The 12,903-nt window shown below is 37.8% G+C and overlaps 1 long non-coding RNA gene across 1 annotated transcript in view; it reads right to left on the bottom strand.

Moving 5' to 3' along the window:
- The window catches only part of LOC141136480 (uncharacterized), a 68,681-nt gene extending 56,580 nt beyond the window's left edge, over positions 1-12,101 (bottom strand). The window contains exon 1 of the long non-coding RNA XR_012243670.1: positions 11,955-12,101. This is a non-coding gene — a long non-coding RNA (uncharacterized lncRNA). The remainder of the gene's footprint in view (positions 1-11,954) is intronic.
- Positions 12,102-12,903: the final 802 nt, after the last annotated feature.

Below are 12,903 nucleotides of genomic sequence, written 5' to 3'. Positions count from 1 at the left end.
CGATGCTTCTGCAGTTGTACTAAATTGCAGTAAAATAAAATGTATTTTGTAGTACAAAGTTGACTGGGATGGGTTTGGTAAGCGGAGGGCTCCTCTTGAGACTAAGAGCGCCACCTAGCAGACACATGGTAAATTACAGCTCATGAAGCCAATTATCTCCTAAATTTGAGAAGGGTTCTTGCTGTGCTTCCGTGAGCCTCACCTGAGTTTTTTTTTTCTGTTTTTTTTTTTCCACTGATCCCCTCAAGCATTGAATCAGCAACAAGATTAATATGGACGTGTACACCTCTGGAGGAAGGAAAGACTTCTAAGCTGACTTTTTGGTGAACTCGCCTTTGCTAGTGATGTGTGCACATCTTCCCCTCTCTCCATCTCATATTATTGTGCTTGTCTTTAATGCATGCAGTCGCCACCCCCATAGTTCTTTCAGATCCCTGTCCCTGCAGCCGGCAGTATCAGGAGAAGACTCCCCTGAATTCTCTAATTCACCAGACTACCTCTGTGCTGGAGCTTCTCACACAGGGGGCAACAAGGGGACCCCGCACAGGAGCTCAGGTGGTCTCAGAAGCCACGGTGGGTTTACATGCAACCTATTACCATGAACCCTTTCATCTCTAGGCAAGCTAAAACATACAAACAAAAAAAAGAACCACCACGTGATGCTTTCCTTTTCCTCTGCTTTTAAAGGGTTAATAAACTTTATTTTCTCCTTTCTTGCCCCATAAAACACTGCCTCTCTTTTATCAATTGTCACTCATGTAATATTCATTCCTAATATCTGTATGTTGTTGTGTGGGATGGGGCTAAACACATCCACTAATACCTAGAGCTCAGGCTGGAGGAATTGCTCCTTGTTCTGTGCATTCCATTTCATTGAAATTCATTTCCTCTATTGGAGACTAATTGTAGCAACCTGGGATATATTTACTGTCATGTTACAGCTAAACTGCATGTTGTATGCTCTTTTTTTTACCTGTTTGAATTTCACATAATTAAATCTGTAAACGCTGGAATCGGTTTATAGTTCATCGATACTATTAACTATTTGTGTATAGGATTTTTAGTTTAGATTGTAATAAAGACATTTCATTTCAGTGGCAGTTAAGCGCATTTTTAGATTTTGTTTATTAGCTATCGTATGTTAGTAATTATGTTGTTTGTTTGTTTTTTTAAGCATCGTGTGTATCAACATTACATATAAGGGCTTTCATACCATGTCACGCTATGCTAATATATAAAATACACATCAACCCTCATATACTATATTATACCTCCAGTCTCCAATTTGCACTTGACACCTTACAGACAAGGGATACCCAACTGCATAATGTAACATTGATTTATTGCCGGTGGAGGTAAGTGTTCACTCCTCGGGGTCCTCTGACCAGCAGATGTATTTACTACTTAGATCCTCCACCGTGAGACCACAATCTGATCAATACCAAGCTTTTCACTAACATATTTCTTTCCCCTCCACATGAGGAATCGCAGTAAATCAAGAACAACATTATAAAGCAAACCGTGATTAAAAAGCAACCTAAATATAAAATTAGCCACTATTAATAAAACATTCAATTACGCATTTTATCACTTCCAGTTTTTTTTTATTCTTTAAAAATTGACATATATGGGATAACTTGCTACTTTTATCAGATACAATGCCCTTTATAAAGTCATGGCAAGGATCTTTATTTAATAACATCAAGAGCAATACCAATGATAAAGAGTTATCTCATTTATAACTAGGACTGGTGACCTAATGAAGAGTATAGATTCAGTCTGTTGTGGGTTCAACTTTCTGAATTTTATGAATGCTTGTTTTGGCATCTTCATCCACTTTTTAAGTTTTGGTTTATTAATATATGTAGAAGAATAAATAAACTGCAATATTTTATTAGGATCACAATCGTTCCATATCTATCTGTTTACTTACTCTCTCTCTCTCGCTCTCTCTCTCTCTCTCTTTTTATTTATGTATTATTCTACTATCTATTTATGTATTCTTTTATTCTATCTATCTATCTATCTATCTATCTATCTATCTATCTATCTATCTATCTATCTATCTATCTATCTATCTATCTATCATTATGTATCTCTATCTCTCTCTTTGTAAAATGTATTATTCTTCTCTCTATATATTTAATATCTATCTATTTATCACTATCCATCTACCTATCTATCTCTATATTTATGCATACATTGCATCCCTCCATATCTATCTATCTATCTATCTATCTATCTATCTATCTATCTATCTATCTATCTATCTATCTATCTATCTATCTATTTTATCTATCTTAATTTTGCTATTTTTGACACATCTTGGGGTCTGTATATATAAACAAACTCCCAGAAGCCCCAGTGAGTGCATGGCCAATAATAGATGGCTGTGTTATTAATAAGCCATTGTCAGGGGGATTAGGCGACTAAACTGGCTTTTCAGTGTGGGGAGATGGGGAAATCTCCTTGCAGCTACGTGTCAGGTTTTGTTATCTAGAAAGTCCTGGAAGCTATGGGAGATATGGCATTTATTTTCCCATAAACACAGAATTGGAAATAAAGACCCCCTATCTCAAAGCGTGACTGCCCCTGCTGGCCTTGTCCACTCTCAGCCCTTTCCATCCACGTCAATGCCAACTTTTATTTCTCTCTTCCAAGATGTACCAATGCACAACAGAATGAGAGGGAGGGGAAAAAAGCTGGAAAATCCCAAACCAGGGGTGTAGGAGAGTGTCGGCTCTCCCCTCAGTTCTGTGCTAGTAAACAAACTACTGCCAGTGCTGAGATACGTGGGAGCCAAGTGATGCCTGCAAATTCTCCTATTCATATTGGCAGCAGTGTGGCCTTTCTAAAGGGGTCCTGTCACTCAGGGAGAGGGGCATTTCTTTAACCTGCTGTCAATTCACCCACAAGGCAGCCCCAGAAGCCATGCACACACAGACAGTGGGAAACAGGCAGACAGATCTGACAGAAGTGTATACCAACTATACAGACTACAAACACACACACACACATAACAAGAGTACATATAGACAATATAGATAGTGCAATACACACATAGATATAACAAGAGTACATATAAACAATGCAATACACACATAGATATAACAAGAGTACATATAAACAATGCAATACACACATAGATATAACAAGAGTACATATAAACAATGCAATACACACATAGATATAACAAGAGTACATATAAACAATGCAATACACACATAGATATAACAAGAGTACATATAGAAAATGCAATACACACATAGATATAACAAGAGTACATTTAAACAATGCAATACACACATAGATATAACAAGAGTACATATAAACAATGCAATACACACATAGATAAAACAAGAGTACATATAGACAATATAAACAGTGCACTACACACACAGATATAACTAGAGTACATATAGACAGTATAGGCAGTGCAACACACATACACACAGATATAACTAGAGTACATATAGACAGTGCAATAAACACATAGCTAAAACTAGAGTACATATAGACAGTATAGGCAGTGCAGCACACACACAGAGATATAACTAGAGTATATATAGACAGTGCAATACACACATAGATATAACAAGACTGCATATAGACAATATAGACAGTTCAACACACATACAGATATAACAAGAGTATATATAGACAATATAGACAGTGCAAAACACACATAGATATAACAAGAGTACATGTAGACCATGTAGACAGTCAAAACCCCATAAATCTAACAATGGTACATACACAGAGAAATACACAAATGCTGAAGTAGAAAATACACACATAGACCAAATAGACAGTAATAAACAAAGACAGACTTACAATATTACAGACCCCCCCCCCCCCCTTTGAGGGGGGGCAACAGATACGTACCCCAATACACTCACAAGTACACAGAACACAGGGACACTATGGGGTTGAGGCAAATCCACTTTGAACTACAAGTGCACTTGGAAGTGCAGTCGCTTTAGATCTGAGGGGAAGATCTATAATGAGGGGAAGCTCTGCTGATTTTATCATCCAATCATGTGCAAGCTAAAATGCTGTTTTTTTATTTTCCTTGCAAGTTCCCCTCAGATCTACAGTGTCTGCATTTCCAAGTACACTTGTAGTGCAAAGTGGATTTGCCTTTAGTAAATAAACCCCTATATGCCTTATTCAAGACTGCAGGATGCCACTGTATAGACACTATAAAAAAAGTAATTCTGCAGGTGTGTGTCTTTTAGACAGTAACACACAGAACTGCAGCGTGACAATGTATAGACGGTAACACACACACAATTTCAGGATTACTTTTTATAGACAGTAACACACACACACACACATGCAGGGTGACACTGTATAGACAGTAACACACACACACTCACACACATGCAGGGTGACACTGTATAGACAGTAACACACACACTCACACACATGCAGGGTGACACTGTATAGACAGTAACACACACACATGCAGGGTGACACTGTTTAGACAGAGAGTACTACTGTATAGACAGTGAAACACACACAAAACTGCAGGGTGACTTTTTATAGACAGTAACACACACATGCAAGGTGACAATGTATAGACAGTAACCAACATTAACACGGTATGAACATTAACACACTGATGGGTGTGCAGGATGACACTGTATAGGCAGTTACACACCACATACACACAGGGTGACACTGTATAGGCAGTTACACACCACATACACACACCTGCATGGTAAGACTGTATAAACATTAATACACACAACTGTAGAGTGACACTGTATAGACAGTTACACACACGCCTACTGAGTGACACTTTATAGACAGCAATACACACATGCACACAAACGACTGCTGTGTGACCCTCTATAGACAAACAATGACAGGACTTATACTAATGCAGTACAGAGGCAAGAAAAAAAAATACAAACACACGGACAGAAATACTTTCAGAAAATACACAACAGGGACAGTCAGACATACTGACAGCAATGCAACGCGCAAAAGTGCCACAGTTACACAGCAACAGTGTAAAAGGTAACACAACAGGCACATACATAGACAGCAAATACTACAGTCCATGTATACACAGTGCGGTATATACAGTTTGTCAGGATTGTGTAGAGATATTATACAGAGAAAAACAGAGGACACACACACACACTAAATGTAAAATAAAGACATGGAGGACATAGATCTATACATGCAGACACCCTGTGTACACACACTAACATATACACCGATCTGATCTGGAAATACACCAATCACTTTAGTGGAGGAATTCCTCTCTCTGGCCCTGTAAACTGGTTCACTAGTGATGTACAGGAGTCAGAGGAAGACCTCCTCCCTGTGATTGGATGGATGCATCGAACAGACTGCCTGGGCTTATGAATAATGATTCCCTATACAACACCAATGTACACTACACTGTACAGGTACATGCTGGTCCGCATGACTCTCCCTGGACACACAAGAAAAGAAGTATACACACTGAGCATATACACCACGGCTGAACTACATATACATATTGTGGCAGAGGCTTACAAGCAGCACTGTTGAAGATCATATACTCATACTGAAGCCATCACGGTGGAATATGAATATATATGCACACTTCAGTTGGGGCTTATTTACCACTGGTGATGGTGAACATGGTATACACACTGGGTTCATGGGTTACATATACCTATGGTATGATATACACACCACACTATGGCAGAATTACACGTACATCACTATTGTATATACAATTCTAGAGGTACACGTACATCACTACAGGGCTTGATATACATACACAGAAAGAGGAACACATGCATCGCTGTATAATATATGTACACAGGTTAGGTTACACAGGAAAACATACATATACACAGTAAATAACTGCCAAGTATGATATAAATGCACTGGCATGGATGCATGAACACCACTGCAGAAAAAAAAGATATACAAACATGTGTAGGGGTAAGCATATACCACTGCTGACTATGAGCATGATCTAAACACACCACTGAAGAATTTAAGAAATATACAAGTAAAGAGGTACACACACCACTGATGAATATATTCTACATACACAGAAAGAGGGACACGTACCACTGATCAATACAATAAACCTACACAGAAAGAGGTACATACCGTTTATGAATGCAATATACATACACAGAAAGAGGCACACACACCACTGATAAATATGCTATACATACACTGAAAGAGGTACACACACCACTGCTGAATATAATATACATACAAAGAAGGAGGTATACACACCACTGGTGAATATAATATACATATATAGAAAGAGGTACACACACCACTCCTGAATATATTATGCATGCACAGAAAAAAAAATACACATACCACTGGTGAATAAAATATACATGTACAGAAAGAGATACAAATACCACTAATGAATATAACACACACACACACACATAAAGAGGTATACATTCCACTAATGAATATAATATGCATACACAGAAAGAGGTGCACAAACCATAGATGAATATAGTAAATATACACAGAAAGAGACACACACACGTACACACACTACTACAAGACTATAATATACATACACAGAAAGAGAGGTACACATGCCACTACTGAATATAATATACATACACACACAAACAGAAAGCGGTACCCTTGTTGAATATAATGTACATACTCAAAAAGAGGTAGACACCACTACTGTATATAACATGTACACACAAAAGGGTACACACCACTGATGAATATAACACAAAGAGGTGCACAGACAACTGATGAATGTAATAAATATACAAAAAAGAACACACACTACTGCTGAATAATGTATTCATACACAAAAAGAAGTACACATATCACTACAGAATGTACCATACATACACAGAAAAAGGTGCACACACCACTACAGAATATAACATACACACACAGAAAGAGGCACACACACCATGCGGAATATAATACACACACGTAGAGGGAGTTACAGAATCAAATGGCTGTTTTTGTATTAAATATGATTTTCCACTTTTTTGCTGTGAAAGTATCAGAGGGTTTGTATTGTCAAGGTCAGTGTTATATAAAAGCCTCGAAGGACTAACTAGCAGCAAGTAATGCCCTCCCTGGGGTGAGGGATTTATCCTGTGTTCTCATCTGCCTCTCCCAGCACTGTACAGCTCCTCTTTACCCCTTCACTGCCAGGGAGCACCTCCATCCCTCACCCTCACAGATCCCCCATCCATCCCAGCACACTGCACAGGGCTTCGGTGGGAGAATAATTTGGGAGGAAATTTGGGGTCAGTTCAGGTCTGAGTGGAACATCTGCAAAACATTGACACAGCCTGTGTAGACAAAAATGCCATTTGCTGTACAAACCCAGCACTAATGGCTAAAGTTCCCTCTCCAGCTCTAATGCCAGCCTCTCCCTCTTTCAGGAAAGGTCACCATTAATTGCGTGAATAATATTATTGTGTTTGCCTAGCAAGTATAATAGCAATAATATGTATGCCTAAAACAAATAAAGGAGAAAAAAGGGGGTCCCCCCTGGGATCTCTAAACTTGTGTACATTCTCAACATGTCTTCAGATTAAATATAAACTCAAAGAAAATACATCTCCAGCACAAGAGGATTACAGGCTGTCTTGATATACAATTTAATTACAGCAAATTTATAATATCGTTTGATTCCCACTATAGGATTGGAGTATGGGTGAGGTTAAGTAGCTTTTAAAAGAGACACTTCGAAATGGCTTATTCAATAAATAGCACCTTTAAATCCTAAATTCCCCATTACAAACACGATCTACATATGGATGCCAGTTATATCTACATCATTTTTTTTCTTCAACGAGAAAAAGCATTCATAAAAATGCTGCTTGGCACTGGCTGCTTTAGGAAAGCAGATGTTAATTTTTTTCACGTATCTTTTATGGCCCTGTACATGTGTAACATTGGAAGCAATCCAGAACGCCTCTATTATTTGGTAAATGACTGTTGGTTGAAGCCCTACTATTCTCAGCAAAAAAAAACCCCAACTATATTATATCAATAAACCAAGCATCTGGGCTCCAACCAGAGCTGCAAACTTGCAGGGAGGGCATTGGGAATTAAAAGAGGTAGACACCTTCAGCTGATAATGGCAGGATTACCAGGTTAAAATAAAGAGTGTAAAAAAAAACTAACGCAGATTCCACATCTAAGGACTGGCAAGTTGCAATATTATCAATTTTGGTTCTTGGGTTTAGATACCCTTTAAGAAGTTAATCTGGCATGGGTCTGTTTTACAAAATATTGCCCGCAGTACTGTAAAGCATGGTTCTTATATATATTTTTTTTTTGTATGTATAATTATTTGGGGATGTGGAATGTATGTTGTATGTATGATCCTTAGGGAATATGGAATTTATTTAGTATGTATGAATATTATGAGGATGTGGACTTGTAATTTGTATGTATGTCCATCAGGGGGGTGTGGACTTTATTTTGTATGTGATCATTAGGGGGGTGTGGAATTTATTTTGTATGTATGATCATTAGGGGAATATAAAAATAAAATCTACATTTCCCAAATAATCACAAGAAAATAAATCTAATATCCCCGAATGATCATACATACAAAACCATCCCATTTCACATCCCTAAATTGTTACAAACAAATATTTGTATGTATGATCATTTGGGGATATTGGATTTATTTTGTATGCATGATCATTTGGGGATGTAGATTGTAGTTGTATACATGGTGATTTGTGGATGTGGTCTTTATTTTGTATATATGATCATTTGAGGAATGTGGTCTATATTGGCTGTATGATCGTTTGAGGAATGTGGTCTATATTGGCTGTATAATCATTTGAGGAATGTGGTCTATACTGGAAGTATGATCTTTAGGGGATGTGGAATTTAGGTTGTAAGTATGACCATTTGGGGATGTGAAATTTATTTTTTTATGTATGATCATTAGGGGTGTGTAATTTATTTGTATATATGATCATTGGGGGATGTTTATTCAGTTTTATATGTATGATAGGGATGGGAAATTAATTTGTACATATGATTATTAGGGGATGTGGACTCTGTCTGATATGTATGATCATTAGGGGAATGTGGAATTTATGTTGCATGTTTGAACATTTGGGGATGTGGGATTTGTGTTGTATGTATAATCATTAGGGGGATGGGGAATCCAAGTTGTTCTGAAGATCATTCTGCTTAAACTCCACTTGTTTCTGAAGGCACTTCGGTCGTCGTAATTTTGAGTGAATTATGTTACATCAGGAGTCTTGCGGTCGCCATTGACCTTTCCAGGAATGCATGTATTTATATTTAATGCACTTGGTGGATTCTCTCTAGAGTCAGCCTGACAGATCATGTCTGCCATGGGATGATGTACCCTTTGCATGGAGGCCGCAGAGAAAGGGTCTGAACATCAAATTTCTTCAAATATGAAAAATAGGTCACCAATAAAATTGGTCTCAGCATGGTGTGTAATTGCAACAAAATGCTGCTGAGTAAATGCTAAGAGCTGGCTGGCTGTAGGGACAGAGTCGCAAACCATCTGGTGTGTGTTAATGCAAGAGGCTCCTCAGCAATATTTACAACTCTGTGCTCTATCTGCTTTCTAAAAGTGCACAAGGCCTGCAAGCATCCCATATGCTGGCTGAAGAGAGGATAGAGGGGGACAGACACTCCAGTTACCGGGCTGGCTGAGGCAGGCACACTGCTTCCTAGCAGCAGCTGGAGAGCAAGGTAAGCACTGCCTGCCTGAGTCCACCCACCGGTCATATGCTGCCGGCCGCCATAGGTTCCCACGGCGCTGACGTCACAGAACACTGCAAGAGACTACATATTACTGAACCCATCTCTCATCTGGTTCCCATCACTTACACGGTGTCACCATTCACTGCAGGCTGGGCGAGGGAACCTCTGCCCGGCTATTTATAACCATTCCCAGGCAGGGTCATTGTGTCACCATCACAGATCACACAAATCATACAAATCACACAGATCATACAGATCACACAAATCACACAGATCACACAAATCACACAAATCATACAGATCACACAAATCATACAGATCACACAAATCACACAAATCATACAGATCACACAAATCACACAGATCTCAGACAGATCACACAAATCATCACACAAATCATACAGATCTCACACAGATCACACAGATCACACAAATCACACAGATCACACAAATCACACAAATCATACAGATCACACAAATCATACAGATCACACAAATCACACAAATCATACAGATCACACAAATCATACAGATCACACAAATAACACAGATCACACAAATCACACAGATCTCAGACAGATCACACAAATCATACAGATCTCACACACATCACACAGATCACACAAATCATCACACAAATCATACAGATCACACAAATGACACAGGTCACGCAGCCATTCATAGCAAGCAAAGTATAGGGAGCCTGGAGGAGGCAAACCTCTGCACCAGCCAGGCCTCTGACAGCTGATAGAATGTGTGACAACCAGCATCTCTACATAGATTGCTGGGGGACATACTACCTACCTAACCATCCATCCATCCACCCATCCATCTGTCCACCTATCCATCCATCCATCCATCCATCCAACCATCCATCCATTATATGTCTGTCTATCTATATACCAATCCATTTGTCTATCTATCTATCTATCTATCTATCTATCTATCTATCTATCTAATCTATCTATCTATCTATCTATCTATCTATCTATCTATCTATCTATCTATCTATCTATCTATCTATCTATCTATCTATCTATCTATCTATCTATCTATCTATCTATCTATCTATCTATCTATCTATCTATCTATCAATCCATTTTTCTATCTATCTATCTATCTATCTATCTATCTATCTATCTATCTATCTATCTATCTATCTATCTATCTATCTATCTATCTATCTATCTACCAATCCATTTTTCTATCTATCTATCTATCTATCTATCTATCTATCTATCTATCTATCTATCTATCTACCAATCCATTATCTATCTATCTATCTATCTATCTATCTATCTATCTATCTATCTATCTATCTATCTATCTATCTATCTATCTACCAATCCATTTTTCTATCTATCTATCTATCTATCTATCTATCTATCTATCTATCTATCTATCTATCTACCAATCCATTATCTATCTATCTATCTATCTATCTATCTATCTATCTATCTATCTACCAATCCATTATCTATCTATCTATCTATCTATCTATCTATCTATCTATCTATCTATCTATCTATCTATCTATCTACCAATCCATTATCTATCTATCTATCTATCTATCTATCTATCTATCTATCTATCTATCTATCTATCTATCTATCTCTCTATCTATCTACCAATCCATTATCTATCTATTTATCTGTCTCTCTCTCTCTCTCTATATCTATTTATCCATCCACCCATCTATTAATTTTCTATCTATCTATCTATCTATCTATCTATCTATCTATCTATCTATCTATCTAGTTTGTGTTTTTCTATCTATATATCTATCTATCTATCTATCTATCTATCTATCTATCTATCTATCTATCTATCTATCTAGTTTGTGTTTTTCTATCTATATATCTATCTACAAATCCATTGTCTATCAATCTATCGATCTCTCTCTCTCTCTCTCTCTCTCCATCCATCCATCTATCTATCTATCTATCTATCTATCTATCTATCTATCTATCTATCTATCTATCTATCTATCTATCTATCTATCTATCTATCTATCTATCTATCTATCTATCTATTTGATATTTGACCATATCAATACCCCCCTTTTGTCTTTGCCCCTCCCCTCTCATTAGTTGGACTATGTTTAGTACAATAGAAGTAGCAGAGGCTGTTTTATTGTGTTTGGGATTAGTGATGACTTTAGACTGATAATAATTATAATGATGATGATGATGGAAAAAGATACAAAAAAAGTAAAGGAAGGCTCTTACTTTTCTTCTGCGGGTGTGTGCCTCCTGCGCTGCCTGCTCTCATTATGTGATCGGAGTTTTGGGTGGAAAGTGATTTGGAGTAAGGAGGGCTGCCCATGCCCACAGGCTCTGAGTGGAGTGCAGATTGAGACATATCTTGTTCCCTATAAAAGGATCATTTCATGTGGGAGGCTGGACACAAAGTTTGGACTCGTGACTGGCATTCCTGAGAGACATGCATATTTTACAACAACAAAGCAAGCTGGGAGAGGGCTTAGGGGAAGAAGCACAAAAAAAAAAAAAAAAAAAACTTGGGAAGAAGTTACTTAGTGACAAACATCTGTCAACATGGGGGTATTAGACTACAGAGACTGCTACAGCTCCTGTATGTAGACAGAACTACTTACCAGGTTACACGTATAATAAAAAAAAAAGTTTATAAACGTTTACAACAGACAGGAAAGTCACAAATAAAACAACAATAAATACATTTATAAATAGACTTTATTTAAACTTTAGTTTCTTAGCAGACATTGTACTGGATATCATATAGGATGTTGGGTATAGAAAATATAGCATTTGGTAACTAGGCTCCTGTAGGTAATAGTGCCTTGACAGATCTGATTTGGAATCCCCTGCCACATACCTAGAATCCCCTGGCACAGATATGGAACCCCATGGAATTTATTCAAAAACTCTTGGCACTTATCTTGAATCCCCTGGCACAAATCTAGATCCCCTGGCACAAATTACAAATTTAGATCCCCTGGCATATATGTAATATCCCCTGGCACATATCTGGGATCCCATGGCACATATATATATATATAACCCCTGTCACATATCTGGAATCCCCTGGTACATATCTGCAACCCCCTGGCACATATTTGAAATCCTCTGGCACATAAGTTAAACCCCCTGGCACATACCTGGTATCCCATGACAAATGAGTAGAACCCCGTGGCACATA

The sequence above is a fragment of the Aquarana catesbeiana genome, linkage group LG01 (assembly GCF_042186555.1).
Source record: "Aquarana catesbeiana isolate 2022-GZ linkage group LG01, ASM4218655v1, whole genome shotgun sequence".
Classification (NCBI taxonomy): Eukaryota; Metazoa; Chordata; class Amphibia; order Anura; family Ranidae; genus Aquarana; species Aquarana catesbeiana.
Note: the sequence above shows the minus strand (reverse complement) of the source record. Positions and strands in the feature narration are given on the sequence as shown.